Below are 17,825 nucleotides of genomic sequence, written 5' to 3' on the forward strand. Positions count from 1 at the left end.
GCAGTAAGTAAACAGAATTTAAACAGGTTTGGTATTTTGTTTCATATTTGTGTTTGAAGCCTTTTTAGATTGAATTTTTTGTTGCACACGCCATTTGTTTTTACCCTTGATCACTAAATATTTATACACATTTCTTTCATATCTCATCGCACTTTTTGTTGAAAATTTACGCTAGATATACATTCATCGCGTTTTTTTATGACATCACTTTTTTTGTTTGATTAGTTTTGAATCATCTAACATTCGAATTGACTTATCGACTATTATTTTTTCTTTTTTGTTTCAGGTTTACCAGGAGAAACAAATATTGGCTGAAATACACGGAAAACGCATTTTAGATTCTTGTTAGTAAGGTTTTATTTGATCATATTTTTTTATATGGTGAAGTTTCTTTATGATACCATAGGACTTTTACGACTTAAGTGGAAAAAATAAATTTCGTACTTTTACTAACATTTGACTACGCAAGAATAATTGGATTTTTTTCAAATTAAGCTGACTCTTAGAAATATCTTGAATTAATCATAATATTATTAGAATACAGCAGTTGTAATTTTTATGCATTGTTATTGCAATTGCCCTTTTTTAACATAATTTTAGTTTAGAAATCCCCAAGGAATTACGGAAGAGTATGTACATTATAGCTTATCAAACATTGTGTTCGCATTCTATCGCTGTGAAATCTTTATTTTTTGGCTGATTTTAATAATTCTTTTTCTTTGGGATGCTATCGTAAATATGCCTTTAAACAGTAATATTATTTATTTTTGCTAATTTCTTAAAAAGTACTATTAGATTAGAAATTTTTTTAACTTAAATTCGATGATGAATTCTTATCTTTTTTGTTCTGGTACAATAAGTATTCAACGATCGTTAGCCATGATGTTGACAATTATGGTTTTATTGACAGCTGCTCGGAAAAGTTGGACTGTAGGTTTCTCGCAGTCTTTTAAATTCTTTAAACACGATATATACATCTTTAATTTAATAATCTATTATTTAATTTGCATCGTGTAATAGAAACTTTTTAATAGAAGAAAGTGTAAAAACCTTTTTTCTCTGATTTACTATATCTCTCTATAGATAACCTCTGAAGCAATGCCATGGCAAAAGGATCTTCAGTTCTTCCTTAACATCACTCATGAGCAAGATGCAACAACTTAATGATGAAATAATGATTAAGCACTTTGCAGACTGTGTGGTGACGATTATGAGCGAACGTCTCATATGATCTTTGAATGCCCTGCTCTTATAAAGTGAAAATCTGTCCATATCTCTCTAAAAATCTTTAGAAAATACTTTATGTCTTTTGTAGAGGAGACTTAGGCGCACGCTACTCTCCAATTTTTAAGACATTTTTGAGGGTTTTATTGGCAAAGCGAGAGGTATTAAAGTCGCCCTACACATTAATTTTATTTTACAATTTTAACTAGACCAAATCTGTCCATATTTAAAAAACTATTCTAAAAAGTTTAAAAAATTAAAGTTTTTTATGAAAGCCACTTGAATACATGATACTGTTCAGATTTTAGGACCTCTTTTTGGAAAGTTTCATTGGTAAAGTGGGAAAGACTTTAGAGTCACCCTATACATTTTTTCTACAATTTTTACTAAACCAATCTGTCTATATCTCAAAAACTGATTTAATAAACTTTATTAGTACTTGGTCTGCAGGAGAAGATGAATTATCAATAATGGATTTAATTTTCACAATATAATCTAAAACCTCTGTTGAATATTTATTCAAAGTAACTACTCCTACAGAATCAAAAGATTTAAGGCTTATAAATATTTTGCCTGTGATTTTTAAAATTTTGGCAAAATATAATCAGATAATTCAGTTTTGTAATAAAAACAATATAATTCCTGATTGTCAATCCGGATTTAGACAGTAATATAGTACTATACAGGGTTTTTTACGACGAATAGACGCGATCAATATTTCGGAAACTAATTATTCAAAAATTTTGAAAATTTGGCAACATGGCACAGTCGATGGGGGCCACACAACTAAAATATTTTGACAGTTGTGACGTTTCCGGTTATACCGGAAGTAGGTGTCAACTTCGTTATTTTAAATGGAACATCCTGTATATTTTTACATTTTTGGCTTCGACATGAAATTCTAGGTATATTTTATTTATAATGTCCTATAGCTAAGTGAAACCGTTTTTGACATATTTTTAATTTCATGTGAAAAGCTATGTTTATAAGCCCTAACATAATTACCGATTACTCTCTTTTAGTAGCCTTTATTTATTTGTTAGTTTTGGTTTTTTTTGAGAGGAAGGACCATTTTAAAAGACTATTTTAATATTTAATTAAAAAAACGATACAGGGGGGTCAAAAACTAGCAGTAAAAATTAAAATGAAAAAATCATTAAAAGCCATTTTTTTTAAATAGAAACCCGCTATTTTTATCATTTTTTCATAAAGATAATTAAAAATAAGATTAACTTTATATAAGGTCATCTAGTCCAAAAATTGATAGTTTCCGAAGTATTGGCAGTTTAAATTTGGCCTAATATTAAAAGCCGCATAGTAACACGGCTCAAGAATTCGTTGGGTGGATATTATATTGTTCTAATAGTACCAAAATGAAAAATCATGCATTTAAAAATATCGATTAAATAATTTTTGTTACTGTTGTAATTTTTGGCTAGGAATGTTATTGATTGTTTTAAGGAGCACATTAAATTTATGATTTCATTGAAAGTTTCGATAAATATTTATTAGGATTGTTAAAAATTAAAGAAACATTTATCTGATAGAACAAAAATAATTTATTTATATCTGAAAATTTACAAAAATAAAATAAATGTTCTAACAACATAGAAAAAAAACTAAGATTCATTAGTGGTAATAATATTTTGTTAGAAAAACGTAAACAGGGTTTTTAAAAAGGAAAAAACAGGTACCGTATATGTTTGAAACACTACCAAGGTACATAACATTTTATTCATTTTTAAAAACTGATGGGTTATTGTATTCTTTAAACAAACATTTCATAAACGTTACATCAACAGGGGGCATAAATTTAAATAATCTTGTTAGATCAACTACTTTGGCAAACGGTAAGAGGCACTTTTTTGGCTCTGGTGCACATCGTACTTCAGGCAGATTATATGAAGTATTTATTTTGGTCCTTGTACTAATCTGAGATATAGTAAGAACTTCGGTAAAAGAGTCGTCACTGTGCTTAAGCTTGTAACTAATTTTGTTTGGATAGAGTCCCACATATTTTAATTGCCGTACTGAAGCATAAGGAATTTTATTTAAAGTTTACCGCCTGTGAAGCTTCTTTATATAGACCAAAATCTTGTGCTTTTATATGAAATACTACAAAAGTTCGTTTCTGATTCACTGAAGGAAGAAGTCGAAGTAATTCCAAAGGGCTAAATATTTCTGCACCAGACAGTTTTCTTTCGATTTGGCTATGCAAATTATCGACTTCCTGGTGGACACTGCTATGTCCCGGTTCTCCAAATTTCTGTGCTATTTCGTTAACAGAGGGATGTTTTTCTAGCAACTTCATCAAAGCCAAACTCATAATAGAGTCTTTGTTTTGAGGTACGGAGGAGTCAGACCACAAAACGATTTTTGAAATAGGCGGGTAAGCTGCTACAACGCGTTCTAAAATTTTAATTAATCCCGAAGCAATATCACTTCCCTTCCTCTCATGCGTTCCTTCGCTCCAAATACAACAGTACGCTTGTTTGCGTAAATTACAGTGTGCAGTAAGGTTACTAGGTGTTGAGTTTTCTGCTATAGAAAAAACTGGATATATTAGAACGCGGTAGTGCAAAAACGTTCTCGAGGTCAAAACATATGATAGCAGTGGTTTGATCTTGGTTGGATCTATCCAAATCGCGTTGAATTTTTGCTGAAGTTTTTCCTTGTACATGATTTTCAAATCTTTGTTTTTCTTCATCAGTCATACCATATTTTTGTTTTATTCGGTACTCCTTGCACACATCACGACGATCCTTTTTTGGCTTTAAAAAATCAATGTTGTATTCATAGTTTGTAACAGGTTCAATTTGCTTTTCATTGCAAAATTCAGTGTACAAAGAATATAACTTATTAATACTTAGGTTTCCTTCTAAATATTACTTTTTTGTGTCAGCTCGACAATAATGAGATTCTACTCTCGGAAGTTGACTAATGTGAAGTCGAACGTAGTCTTTGCTTGTATTACTGATAGTTTTTTTGGGATGACAACCTTGACGAGATGGTAAAGGAATTCCTGTAAGGTTTTCTTTTTTTTTCTCATGAAAATAGTTGATTCTTTGTTGACTTATGTCCAGTGTCGTCAAAAAAAATGTCTTGCATACGCGAATTTTTTCATCTGCTACGTGAAAATAATATTTAAATGAATAACTGCTACGTGATACTTCTCGTAAAGTTTGCTTTCGTATTTTGTTTATTCTTTCGGTATTTTTTGCGTAAAAGTGCCATTTAGCGTCATTGGATAATTCCCAAAATTTTTGAAATATGGTTTCTCGTTCAGGTAAACTTATCTTCTTGCCACACAGAAATTTGCAATTGCTCTCACAATTTTTTAAAGTTTTTAAATTTTTTCCCTTGCGGATGTTACCTTTTACATCTATATGTTCCTTTTCTCTTTGGCACAAAACTTTATTAATATTCATTTTCCACATCTCAGGTTTTCGTTTTCTGGTAGATTTATTTTCATCAGAAATAGCGGAATTTAGCTGATTGATTTCTTCGGGTGCTTCAGAGTTGCTTTGCAAAGTTTTGTCTGCAAAAAGAAAATAAAAAAAATATTATTTTTTACTAAAAAGCAAAAATCTCCTTCGTTGCCTACCATTTTCCTGTGTAACGTTAGACATAAAATCTCTCATTCCTTCCACGCTTTCGTCGGATGGGACAAAATCTGGATTTAGATGCGAATCATCACTGTTCTCTATATACTCCATTCTTTCACGTGGATTCATTTTTGATGTTGATCTTAAATAAAATAATACAATGTTCTAAAAGTAAGCTTTAAAGTTCACAATTCTACCAAAAAATTTTAAAAAGATATTATTATGTTCTAACAGAAAAAAACGCATGGAAAATTGAGGTTAGAAAACCAATGTTTACAGTTAAACCAATTAAAATACAATTTTTTGTAAAATCTATTTCGTTAAAACAATTTATTATACTTACGGCTCCATGTCGAAGTCCATTTTTTTCAAAGTGGCTAAAAAAACAGCACTAAACCGTAAAAAACCAGCATACGGTTTTACAAAACAAAGCTCGATGTTGACTAGTGCGAAACAATATTATATTGTTATATTGTTGTATCAGCAGTCGACTTTGAAATCTGATTGGCTCATCTGTTAGAACATTATAATACTAATTTTTTTTAAATTTTGCACATAGAACATTTTAATATCGGTTTTAACTTCGGTTGTAAGCAATTCAGATTATACTCTATTTCAGAAGTGTATAGAGCAATAAACTGGGGAATTCCGTTCTGTTTGGCTACATTTCGTGGTAGTTCATAAGCGCAGGTACTTATAATATTTATGAATTTAATTTTCACGGATTAAATGCCTTTATTTTGAAAGAGATTAAATACTAAATAAATACTTTTAATCCTTTTGTATAGGTACCTATCTTTTAACGCTTTGTAACATGCAAAAATGGGGTCAGGTAATTTATACAGACTATAAATACTTTTAAATCATATTTTAAACGTTAGTAGTCACTGCTACGCTGTAGTGTAATCACAATATTATTATCCCAATATTTAAAAAATGGAGGTATTCAGTCCAACGAAAAAATGTACTAAAAATTCTCCACTATCGCTGAGTGAAAAAGTTATTATTTTAAATGTACATGATTGCATAAAACACGATTACCCTAGTTTTACTGTGCAAGAAATTGTTGAAAAATGTTCTCGAATGAGTGGAATTGGAAAGTCCACCATTTTCAAATTGTTGCGGAAAAGAAAAGTAGCAGGTCAAGTGGAATCTCTCAAGCAAAAGCCAGGACGACCTACAAAAGTCCTTGATGAAAATGCTAAATGTATAATTCGAAGAAAAGTTCACTTTTTTTTATTTTAAAAAGGAAATACCCACCCTAGACAAAATTTTAATGGAGCTTGGCCGAGATGACAGTATTCCGTTGATAAGTAGAAAACTTTTATGGAAAACTTTAAAAAATATGGATTTTGCCTGGGAAAAGCATAACCGCAAAGCACTTTTACTGGAGAGCGACGAAATTGTTTGTTGGAGACGACAATACTTGAGAAGTATCAAGCAGTACCGCAGGGAGCAAAAGAAAGTTTTTTATCTTGATGAGACGTGGATTAACGAAGGTTATATAGTCTAAAAAATGTGGCAAGATAAAAATATAATCAGTGCTCGCCAAGCTTTCATAGAAGGGCTGTCTACGGGTATTAAAGTACCTTCGGGAAAAGGAAAAAGACTTATAATCACACATATTGGAAGCGAAGAGGGATTTTTAAAAGAAGGTTTGCTAACCTTTGAGTCGACTCGCACAGGAGATTACCATGAAGACATGAACTCAGACGTTTTCGAGGACTATTTTGGTGAAATGATAAAATTTCTTCCGGCTAATTCGGTGGTGGTTATGGATAACGCAAGCTATCATTCACGGCGAATAGAGAAGACGCCAACTTCAAGTTGGAGAAAGCAAGAAATTATCGATTGGCTGACTGCAAAAGCTATTGCGTTTGAAGCAAATTTGATAAAAAAAGAATTGCTGGCAATAGCAAACTTACACAAAACTCGTTTCATGAAATACGCCGTGGAAGATATAGCCGAAAAATATAATATAACTGTACTGCGCTTACCGCCATATCATTGCGAACTAAATCCTATAGAACTGATATGGGCGCAGGTATAAGGATTTGTAGCAAGACAAAACACGACTTTTAAAATGAAAGATGTTAAGCTACTGTTTGATCAAGCCATTACGGAAGCGACACCAGAGAATTGGTGAAAAGCAGTCCAGCATGTAATTAAGCAAGAGGACAAAATGTGGGATCTTGACAACCTCATCGATCAGACAGTCGATCCTTTAATTATAATGTCAAGAGGTGATGACAGTTCGTCAGATGACGAAGAAGACTACAATCTATTATAATTTAAAATTGTTATACACTGTTCAAAAAGTGCCAGATCCAAAAGTGACATTTTCAACTGTTTTACTCTACATATTATGTTCAATAAATTTGTGAAAAAAATATATTATTCCATTTAAACAAAAGTAACTTTCTAAAATAAAATAGCATTTAAGTACATTAATTATAAGGTAAAAAACAAGTCCCAGTTGCACGCCTTTGGCGAACCGTTTTCAATGTTTATCAGTGGGTAACAATGGGCAAAACTCATAAATTGACCCAAAACCGGGTGGCACTACCTGCAATCAACGAAAAGAAAGAATTTCACATTGAAACTAATACCCAACTAAGGTAGTGGCATAAAATATTGGTGGATCACCAGGTACCACTTTTGCATACCTAATGAGGTTTTATTGCTCTACACACTTCTGAAATAGAGTATAACGTTTTGAATTCTGATAGAACAATTAAAAAAATATTTATTCAAATACATTCACGGAATGTTTCGCGCCAAAAATGCTGATAGAATATAATATTCACCTAACGAATTGTTGATTAGTTAATCATGACGGTTGTCATATAGTAACCGCTAGAAGCGGCAGTAAGACAATGGACTATATGCATTAAATTTATAAGTGACTTGCTATTTAAGTTTTCTTCGTAAAAGTGTAATTTAATGTATAATTTAATTAAAAAGTGTACATTTCTGTTATAATCCATTATCTTACTGTTGCTTGTAGCGGTTGCTATTACAACCGTCATGGTCAACTAATCAACAATCCTTAAGCCTGTACAACTATACGGCTTTTTTTAATATTAAGCCAAATTTAAACTGTCAATATTTCGGAAACTATCAATTTTTGGATTAGATAACCTTATATAAAGTTAACCTTATTTTTAATTATCTTTATGAAAAAATTATAAAAATAAGGGGTTTCCATTTAAAAAAATTGACTTTTATTGATTTTTTCATTTTAATTTTTAATGCTAAGTTTTGACCCCTCTAAATCTTTTTTTTAGCCAAATATTAAAATAGTCTTTTAAAGTGGTCCTTCCTTTAAATTAAAACCGAAACTAACCAATAAATAAAGGCTACTAAAAGAGAGTAATCGGTAATTATGGTTAGGGCTTATAAACATAGTTTTTTTCACATGAAATTAAAAATATGTCAAAAACGGTTACACTTAGGTATAGGACATTATACACAAGATATACCTAGAATTTCACGCGGAAGCCAAAAATTTAAAAATATACAGGATGTTCCATTTAAAATAACGAAGTTGTCACCTACTTTCGGTATAACCGGAAACGTCACAACTGTCAAAATATTTTAGTTGTGTGGCTCCCACGACTGTGCTCTGTTGCCAAATTTTGAAAATTTTTGAAAAATTAGTTTCTGAGATATCGATCGCGTCTATTCGTCGTGAGACACCCTGTATATTGTCTTATTAACTTAGTTAATGACTCAATGAGGATTAAAAGGAAATAACTGGCTTGTACCTTCTTGACTTCAGCAAAGCTTTTGATACCATTTGTCGAATTATCTTGCTTGCTAAACTTCAATATTATCGTAGTTCAAATCATTCTATTTTTTTTTATATAGTATATCACTAATAGATATCACTGCATGACAATAGGACAATATTCGTATGTTTTAAAATCTAACTGTTTTAATTAAAACTGAAGACTTACAAGGATCTATTCTCGAGCCGTTGTTATTTTTTCTGTATGTGGCAGACATGGACAATGTAATTTCCTATTCTAAATTTCAACAGTATGATAACGATTTCTAGGTGTACAACTTTTTTTGCTAACTCGTTTCTATTATCTTAAAATCAATCTCCACAAATGAAAATGCCAATCTTTTGTCAAGATTTATGCATTTCGATGAGTTCACTCATTATCATCAGACTCTAAAATGAATTTGTTCTTTTTTTCAGAGAAACACATTAAAATAATAAACAGTAAGTTAAAATTAAAATACAACAGAAATTTAGGAAATTACAAATAAAAGTCAAAGTTTTAAAAAGTTTTAAAAAACCTTATCTAACATTACATAGCTGTGATGTTTACATGAAAAACAATAATTATTATAATAAAATCAACAAACAGTAAATGGCGCGACATCTAGTAAACGCATTTAAAACTAAGGTTTGAACATGAAAGATAAAACTATAACGATAAAGACGAATAAGCTCGAATTATTATTGAACGTCGACAAAGTAGTGCGGGGAGAAGAGGTTATTTAAGAAAAGGGTAAAATTGAGAAGAAAGGTGAAGGGAGAGGTATGAATGATATGTATTTCTTAAAAAGGATATTATTTATTTATTGGAAGTCGGAAGGTTGTGTGTAGTCATGTTCTGTTCTTGTCGTCACCTCACTTTATTGATTAATTTAATACTTAGTTTGATTTAGTTTAGTTCTATAAGTTATATTCTTAAGTGCATTCAAAGTATCGCTTCTTGCTGTTGATATTTTTTTGTTTTACATAATGAATGTTGAGATTTGCCTTATTTCCTCGCCTCTCCCTATAATATTTCCTTACTTGCTATTCTTTACTTTTACTACAAACCTGGTACATACCCAAATAATACGTCACACGCAAGTACCGAAAAAACTGATGCGGGGAATCGAGGTGATACACACTCGGTACTAGATCGTCTTACTGTTAATAACCATTTTTACGACCAGTGTTCGCGCGGCCTTCCGCAAAAACCTCCTGTGTTATCCTGATCCTGACTGACCCCTAGGTAAGTCTTTTTACTTTTAATTTAATTCAATCACTTTTATATTTTTCGTGCTAAGTCAACAGGCTGTGATGTAAAACCGTCCAAAGGTACATGAACCATCGCAACCTATAAATTTTACAGTATATAGGGCCTCAATTGATTAGAACCCTTTTCTAATCAATGGCACCCCATTAAACATAAGGAGTTAAAAAATAGATTGCTATCAAACTTAGTCTCTTCATTGACACAAACAAAATCTGGTGATTTTATGGCTTTATTAATTTCGAGGATCTCTAAAAGGTCCAACGTTAAGCCTTTCTGACAAACATGAAGAACCTCTGTGTCTACCTCCGGTACAAACCTATGTCTAGCCTTGATATGGTTGGCGAAAGGCGAAGAAGTATTATTAATAAACTTATTTACGTTATTTTCTATTAGTTTGGTATGTTCTTTTATTCTAGTTTCAATTCTCCTTCCGCTTTGGCCGATGTAGCACACATTACAGTCAGGATGAGAACTTTTGAGTCTGTAGACCCCTGATCTGTGGGTTGCAGGAATGTTGTCTTATATAAAATATAATAGCGCACACATAATTGGCTGTCTAAGTGTCTCAAAAAACGTTTGGCAATTTGGTTGGATAATTTATTGAAATAAGTAATACTCCTATAAGCGGAGGCTTTATTATCTTTACATAAGAGTTTTTTATTTAGAGATTTATTGAGATGTTTAAAATAAATGTTAGTAATGATATTGTCAGGATATTCGTTGTTTTTGGAAAATTTGAAATATAGTTTTTAATTCTTTTTGGATGTTTGGAAGAAAAAGGGATAACATTGTCAGTTGCTGAAAGCTTTCTATAAATTAAAAACTCCAATGATTTAAACGCTTTTGTCACACGTGAAGGCGAAAAACATCAAAACTTTCAAAAAAAAACTTCAATTTTTAACACCTAAACATAAGCCTAAATTTATTGATACGTCACAGAGATCCCGTCAACTTTCCCCACATAAAAAGCTGGCCAGCTAACGTGAGTGAAAAGGCAATCCGAGATGAACTATTTTCGAAAGAAAACCAGGTAAGGTCTCACAACAATTTTCTTTTTTTTTTAAATAATTATTTTCAAACAAAAAATTACGGCCCACTTTTCTCAACAGTGAGCCTTCGTCTAGTTATTTAAATTTTTCTTAATTATTATTTTTCAAACATAAAACTAACAACTAGAGGTTCTTCATGTTTGTCAGAAAGGCTTAAGATTGGACCTTTTAGAAATCGTCAAAATTAATAAAGCCATAAAATCACCAGATTTTGTTTGTGTCAATGAACAGACTAAGTTTGATAGCAATCTATTTTTTAACTTCCTAACTACACACAACCTTCCGACTTCCAATAAATAAATAATATCCTTTTTAAGAAATACTTATCATTCATACCTCCCCCTCCACCTTTCTTCTCAATTTTACCCTTTTCTTAAATAACCTCTTCACCTCGCACTACTATAGTACTCTGTCGACGTTCAATAATAATTCGAGCTTATTCGCCTTTATCGTTAGTTTTATCTTTCATGTTCAAACCTTAGTTTTAACCTATTTACTGTTTGTTGATTTTATTATCATAATTATTGTTTTTCATGTAAACATCACAGCTATGTAGTGTTGGATAAAGTTTTTTAAAACTTTGACTTTTATTTGTAATTTCGTTAATTGTTGTACCTTTTAATTTTAACTTACTGTTTGTTATCTAATGTGTTTCTCTAAAAAGAAAAACAAATTTTAGAGTCTGATGATGATGTCACACTCATCGAAATGCATAACTCTTGACAAAAGATTGGCATTTTTATTTGTGGAGAAAAGTCTTCCCGCCCTTCCCAACCCGCTATATTATAGCCACTCCACTTAAAGAATGGACTTCTACTTACAAATAAATGGCTCTAAGTCATACAATATTCTCTTCCTTAGATCAAATAAAAAACGTATTGATTTAATCTAAAAAAATTTTTTGAAATTTGTAATTTAGAAATTCTAATGGTCTCAGAAGCAAAAAAAACTGGGTCTTATACTTGTCTTGACTTGTTATGGAGATATAATTTATAATGATGCAATCACTGTTGCAGTATCAAAATTGATTCAAAAAGTCCAAAATTCTTGTAGGCATTTTCAATTCAAAATTCCTTATAGAAATTGCATCACTTCCTTCTTAAATGAATTCTCAATTTTGTCGATATCAATAGGAGAAAATATCACATATTTTGGTTTATTTATCGTCTAATAGAGACTGGGAAAACCACCATACTTAAGAAAGGTGTTAAAATTTTTTGTTCACTAGGAATTATCGTAATTTTAAAACTCCGAAGCACAGTACATCAGTTTTTTAACGTTTGTTTAGCCTCGTTGTTGTTGCAAGAACAATCTTTTTGATGATTTATTCTTTGTTTGAGGGTGGTACTAGTTTGAAATATACCAACTAACTATAAATCTACTATTAAAAAAAAACATATCTATTAATAACTTATGCTCTAATTTTATATGGTTCTAATATTAATAGTTTTCTCCTCTTTTCCTCCCCCTCCCCCCCCCCCTCATGTTTTGCTTATTGCTTTAAATGCTATTAAGTATATCTACGGTTATATACACGGCGCTTCAAAATTAACGCATAATTTTAAAAGTGGTTTTATTTCAAATATTTTTTATTTATGAAATCATAGAAGTACATGTATTGTTAAAACTGGACTATTGACGGCTGATTTTCGATCAATTGTAACCAAATACATATCTCTTTAGTGGAAAAAAACGAACAAAGATAAAAGAAAGTCTTTATGTTGATATTTCTCCATTCAGAATTTCATCCGTTTTACTTCAGTAGAGTTTCGATATTCGAAGTGATTTTAACTTTACACATGAAATTCTTGCAAAACGAATCCGTCGCAACGAGAACACCACAATTTGTCAGAAGCTGACTGGGTTACACTTGTTTCTCTTCACAAAGAAGGGTATACCCAAATTCAGCTTGCTGAAAGATTTAATGTCAACCATCTCCAGAGTTTGGAGTCGGTTTGCACAAACTGGTAGCAACATTAGAAGACCAGGTCGTGGAAGAGTTACAACCTTTGCTGAAGACCGATTTCTATGAATTCGTACCTTGAGGCAACGTTTTGTGACTACCACTTCTTTACAAAATGAGTTCCTGGAGCGTTACATTTTTAAAATAAGTCAAAACACAAAGGCTAGCGGAGACCAAGGCCTGCTAGAGCAGTTACTGGTTTATTACTCACGAAATAGCATAGGAGACGAAGACTTCAATTCTCTCGTGAACACGTTGGTTGGAAAAATGAAGATTGGGCATAAGTTATGTTTAGCGATGAATCCAAATAATGTATTTTTTTTTGACGATAGACGTAATAGAGTGTACCGAAGGCCAGGAGAACGATATGCGCAGTGAAATATAGTGGGAACCGTTAGTTATAGTGGTGGGTCAGTAAGGGTGTGGGGCGAAATTAATACGGAGAGCCGCACAGAATTAGTATTTGTAGATAGAGGAAGGCTTACTGCACAGAGGTACATTACAGAAATTCAAGATCAGGTGGTCCCATTCGCCCCCTATAAGATAATTTCGTGATTATGCATGATAATGCAGGATTATACGTGGCAAGAGTGGTATAGGAGTACCTTGAAGAAGTCCAAATCGCTACCATGGATTGGCCACCCAGAAGCCCGGATATGAATCCAATAGACACATGTCATGGAGACACAACTTCGACAGTTGCCAAGACCCCTAAACAACTTGAATGACCTTTATTTGAGATTGGTAGAAATTTGGGGTCAGTCTCAGTTTTAGGGATCGTTGTCAAGCTGTTATAAACGCTAGAGAGGGAACCCTTTATTAATTTTTTTTATATGTCACAATTTATATTTTTTGTAAAAGGATTATTTGATTTATTTTTTGGTTTCAATTTTGAGACCACATTGTGTATTTTTATTTTAATTATTTATAAATTAAACTGGAAAGATAAAAAATGAGCTAAAAGGACAAAAAAACATTGAAAAAAAATTAATTTTCTAAGATTATGCGCTAATTTTGGTGCGCAATGTATGTGTATTTTTTTTTCTTCAAAATTATGTTTCTTTTCGTGCCTAAATTATTGGATTGTTAAAACAAAAATACAAAAATTGTATTTTTGTTTTGTTTTTTTTTAGCTTGTAGGATGCTTGTACACAAGATTTTTCTTACGTAATATAGCACATTTTCTTTCTTTCTTTCTTTATTTGAATTGATTAACTCCTTTCAAAGATATTACTGTGAAACAGTTTTCTTATAATCGAGATGCTCTACTCTTTGCTTTTTTTATTAAGTTAAATTATGTCGATTATTGTAATCTGTAATGTTTTTTTTTTTGAATTCTTATTAGGAATTACTTAATACATAAATTCAAATTTTCACAGCTCTAAAATATCCTAATATTCAAGAAACTTTTATATTTTTTATATCTATTTCCATAACCATCCATTACGAGTAGGAATTAATTAAATTTAAATTTGATCAAGAGATTGTTATTTAAGATTATCTAAATATTGGATAAAAGTGTTTCTATTTTCATGTTTGAAAGAGGTGGATTTTTTCGTTAATTCCAAAGAGATGGAGGGAACACTTAAGGTGCATGCATAAGTATGTTTAAAATTTTAATATGAAGGGTAGTCAAAAAAATACTTATAAAAGTAACATTTTTATTAAATTCGAATATTTATTTGTTATTGATTATTTTTTTATTATAAATTATCAGGTTTAGTGCGAATTACTTAAAAATCTGCGTGTTTTTTTAAATCTGCTATCATACCGGGTGGTGCGTCGCCGAGCGGAACATAGGAAAACCCATGTAAATTTTAAGAGGGTCAATTATTGGCTTCCCTGTACATTTTATGGAAAAAATGTAAGATAACTTTTTGAAGAGACCAATCTGGCAAACCCTTGTGCAAAGTTTCAAAAAATTTTAGCAAGCGAATCTTGAATTATTCAATTAAATGTAATTGCAAAATTACCAAATTTTCTGTTCAAATAGAGTGACATTTTATTAAGACTTAACTATCGAGAATTAATTACTAAGCATATTAAATATTTTTAATATTATGTATTATAAATAAAACAATTTTATTCATAAATACGGTTCTTTAAAATATGTACAATTTTATTGAATACCACAAAAGATCCTGTTCGAAAGAAATCCTCAATAAAAACTTTCAATAATTAAATAACATTTAAAAAAAACAGTTATTTCGATTAATCCACCAAATTGCTAATGAGCATTTCAACTCGTCGACGATTATTTCTGTTGCAAAATTTAAATTTAAAAAATGTCTTATTAGTCTTTAAGAAAATTAGCTGATAAAATTGGTCATAGCCATGATTGTTGACCCAAAAAAGTAAATTATTATTTAATTCTTTCTATTTTCGCTACAAATCCAACAAAAAAAAAAGAATATTTTAGATTTTAGATTTTATTATAGAAGATTTTACAGGGAACAACTTAAAGCGAACACACTATACAGGGTGTCCAAGATAAGGATGAACTGCATGGGGATCTCGGAAACCGTAGGAAATACGAGGTCGGTTAAATTAGATAAAAGTTGCGCAATTCGATCCTTAATTAAATACAGTTTCAACCATTTTAAAATTCCGAATACTTTCGGAGATATCCGGAAAACAACAAAATTTGGCAAAATTATTTTTATTTTTTACCAGCCCTATTTTAACAGATACCAAAAAATTGAAAGCACTTTTTTATTGCCACTTTTGAATGTACTTTAGAATTTGAGGTATAAATAATTTAAATCCGACGTTTCATCTCTCAGTTATCACCATCAACTTTCATTTTTTATATGGACCGAAAAAAACTACACCATACACAGGGTGCCAAAAGCCTAATTAATAACAGTTACAACGATATATCACACATAATATTTTAAGAAAAGTTTTATGGTCAAAAAGTCACTTTTTATAAAAGTTTGTTGTTTGTGTCATAGTAGGCCATGAAGGAGCATTCAAAAAAACATTTAGCACTTACCCATATTAAAAAAGAGCAAGAATTAACTAACTAAAGCATTTTGACATTTGCTCTCAGCTTTTACTTCATTAAAGGTTCGTCTTCGAAATTTTTTTTGATATAGCCTTAGTTTTTAATTAATTAAATTACAACTTTAACAAATGAAATTACAAAAAAAAACATTTATAACATATGCTCAAATATTTATCCACTATTTTCCATGCATAGATAAGCTCGTCTAACAGTTGAGTTTAGTACGTTTATAAGCATATCAGGGGTTATGCTATTAATAGCTTCGATCACTAAAGCTTGAAGTTCCTCTTCATGCTCAAAATTTCGCCCATAGACATAATTTTTTAGATATACCCACATAAAAATGTTTTTCTCGTTCTTCTCTGAAATTATGAGCAGGCGCCCCATCTTGTTGAAACCAACAATCTCTAATTATTCCAAGTGGAAGGCTGTCTAGTCGCTCTTTTAAATCATCTTAAAGCAAATTTAGGTAACAATTAGATGTCAGCGAACCGTGATAAATAAATGGCTCTAATATGTGTGTACTCAAAAATGCCACAGTACTCATAAATATTAAAACCAAATTGATGTTGGCGCTTGGATTCTTTTTTTTTCTCGTGGGTTTTTTTATGACCAATAATGGGAATTAAAACGATTAAAAATTCCATTATTTGTAACCATACTTTCATCTGACCATATTACCTTTAAGGGAAAATTAACTTCTTCTTGACTTTTTCTGGTGTATCATTCACAAAATGTCAGGCGTCGAGTATCATCCCCGTGTCTGAGACCTTTACAAACTCGGTAATTGAAAGGCTTATTTGTTCTTTTTTTAAAGCAAAATGATCCGTTGATTTTGGCACTCCTGTATTTTTCTAGTTTCCTTGTTGATGTTGTAGGATCTTCAACAACTGACTAGAATATTGTTATTTCTTTTTATTCATTTATTGCCTTATTTCTGGCGAGCATAGGTTTTTTGAAACCACCGTCTTCTTTGAGATTTTAAAACAGTCTCATAAACATAGAACGACTAGGCTGGTTTCTCTTCGCCCGTTTGCACGGGCATCACAATTTTTCCAACATAAGATATATTCCGCACTCCACCATGTCCAGCTTTTCCTCGTTTGAAAACCCTCGTTTCATAGCGAAAATATTTTAAAAAGAACGATACTTACAAACTAAATTATAACACTGCACTTGGAAAACTATTCTAACATAAATCTATAAATAATAAAAACAAATTAACTGAGAACACACTATTAAATTAATTATTTAAAAGTACTGAACACAATAAATGTCAAGAGAAATGTTTTGCATTAATTTGTTTATCTCTTTGCAATGAGTGGAAATTGTTTTTCCAGCGCTTACTCGTGTAGGGCATACTGACCAATTCTGAATTAATATAGATAAGTCATATTAATATTATTAATAAGAGGTAACTTATACTAAGTATGGCCGTTTATGTTATGATGCCTTCATGGCCTACTATGACACAAACAACAAATTTTCATAAAATGTGACTTTTTAACCATAAAACTTTTTAAAATATTATGTGTGATACATCGTTGTACTTGTCATTAAATAGGCTTTCAAAGAGAGGGTGTAGTTTTCTTTCGGTCCATATAAAAAATGAAAGTTGATGATGATAACACAGAGACGAAACGTCGGATTTAAACTATTTATACGCCAAATTGTAAAGCACAAACAGTGGCAATGAAAAAGTGCTTTCATTTTTTTGATACCTATTAAAATAGAGCTGCAAAAAAATAAAAACCATTTTGCCAAATATGGTTTTTTCCGGATATCTCCGGAAGTATTCGGAATTTTAAAATGGTTGAAACTGTATTTAATTAAGGATCGAATTGCGCAACTTTTCTCTAATTTAACTGACCTCGTATCTCCTACCGTTTCCGAGATCCCCATGCAGTTCATCCTTATCTTGGTCTACCGGTTAGA

General features: G+C 31.2%; 1 protein-coding gene across 3 annotated transcripts in view; it reads left to right on the forward strand.

Annotated features, from left to right (window-relative positions):
* The window catches only part of LOC126737754 (inositol polyphosphate 5-phosphatase E), a 91,430-nt gene that overhangs the window by 49,461 nt on the left and 24,144 nt on the right, over positions 1 to 17,825 (forward strand). The window lies entirely within an intron of this gene.

This window comes from Anthonomus grandis, chromosome 6 (genome assembly GCF_022605725.1).
Source record: "Anthonomus grandis grandis chromosome 6, icAntGran1.3, whole genome shotgun sequence".
In the NCBI taxonomy this organism is placed as follows: domain Eukaryota; kingdom Metazoa; phylum Arthropoda; class Insecta; order Coleoptera; family Curculionidae; genus Anthonomus; species Anthonomus grandis.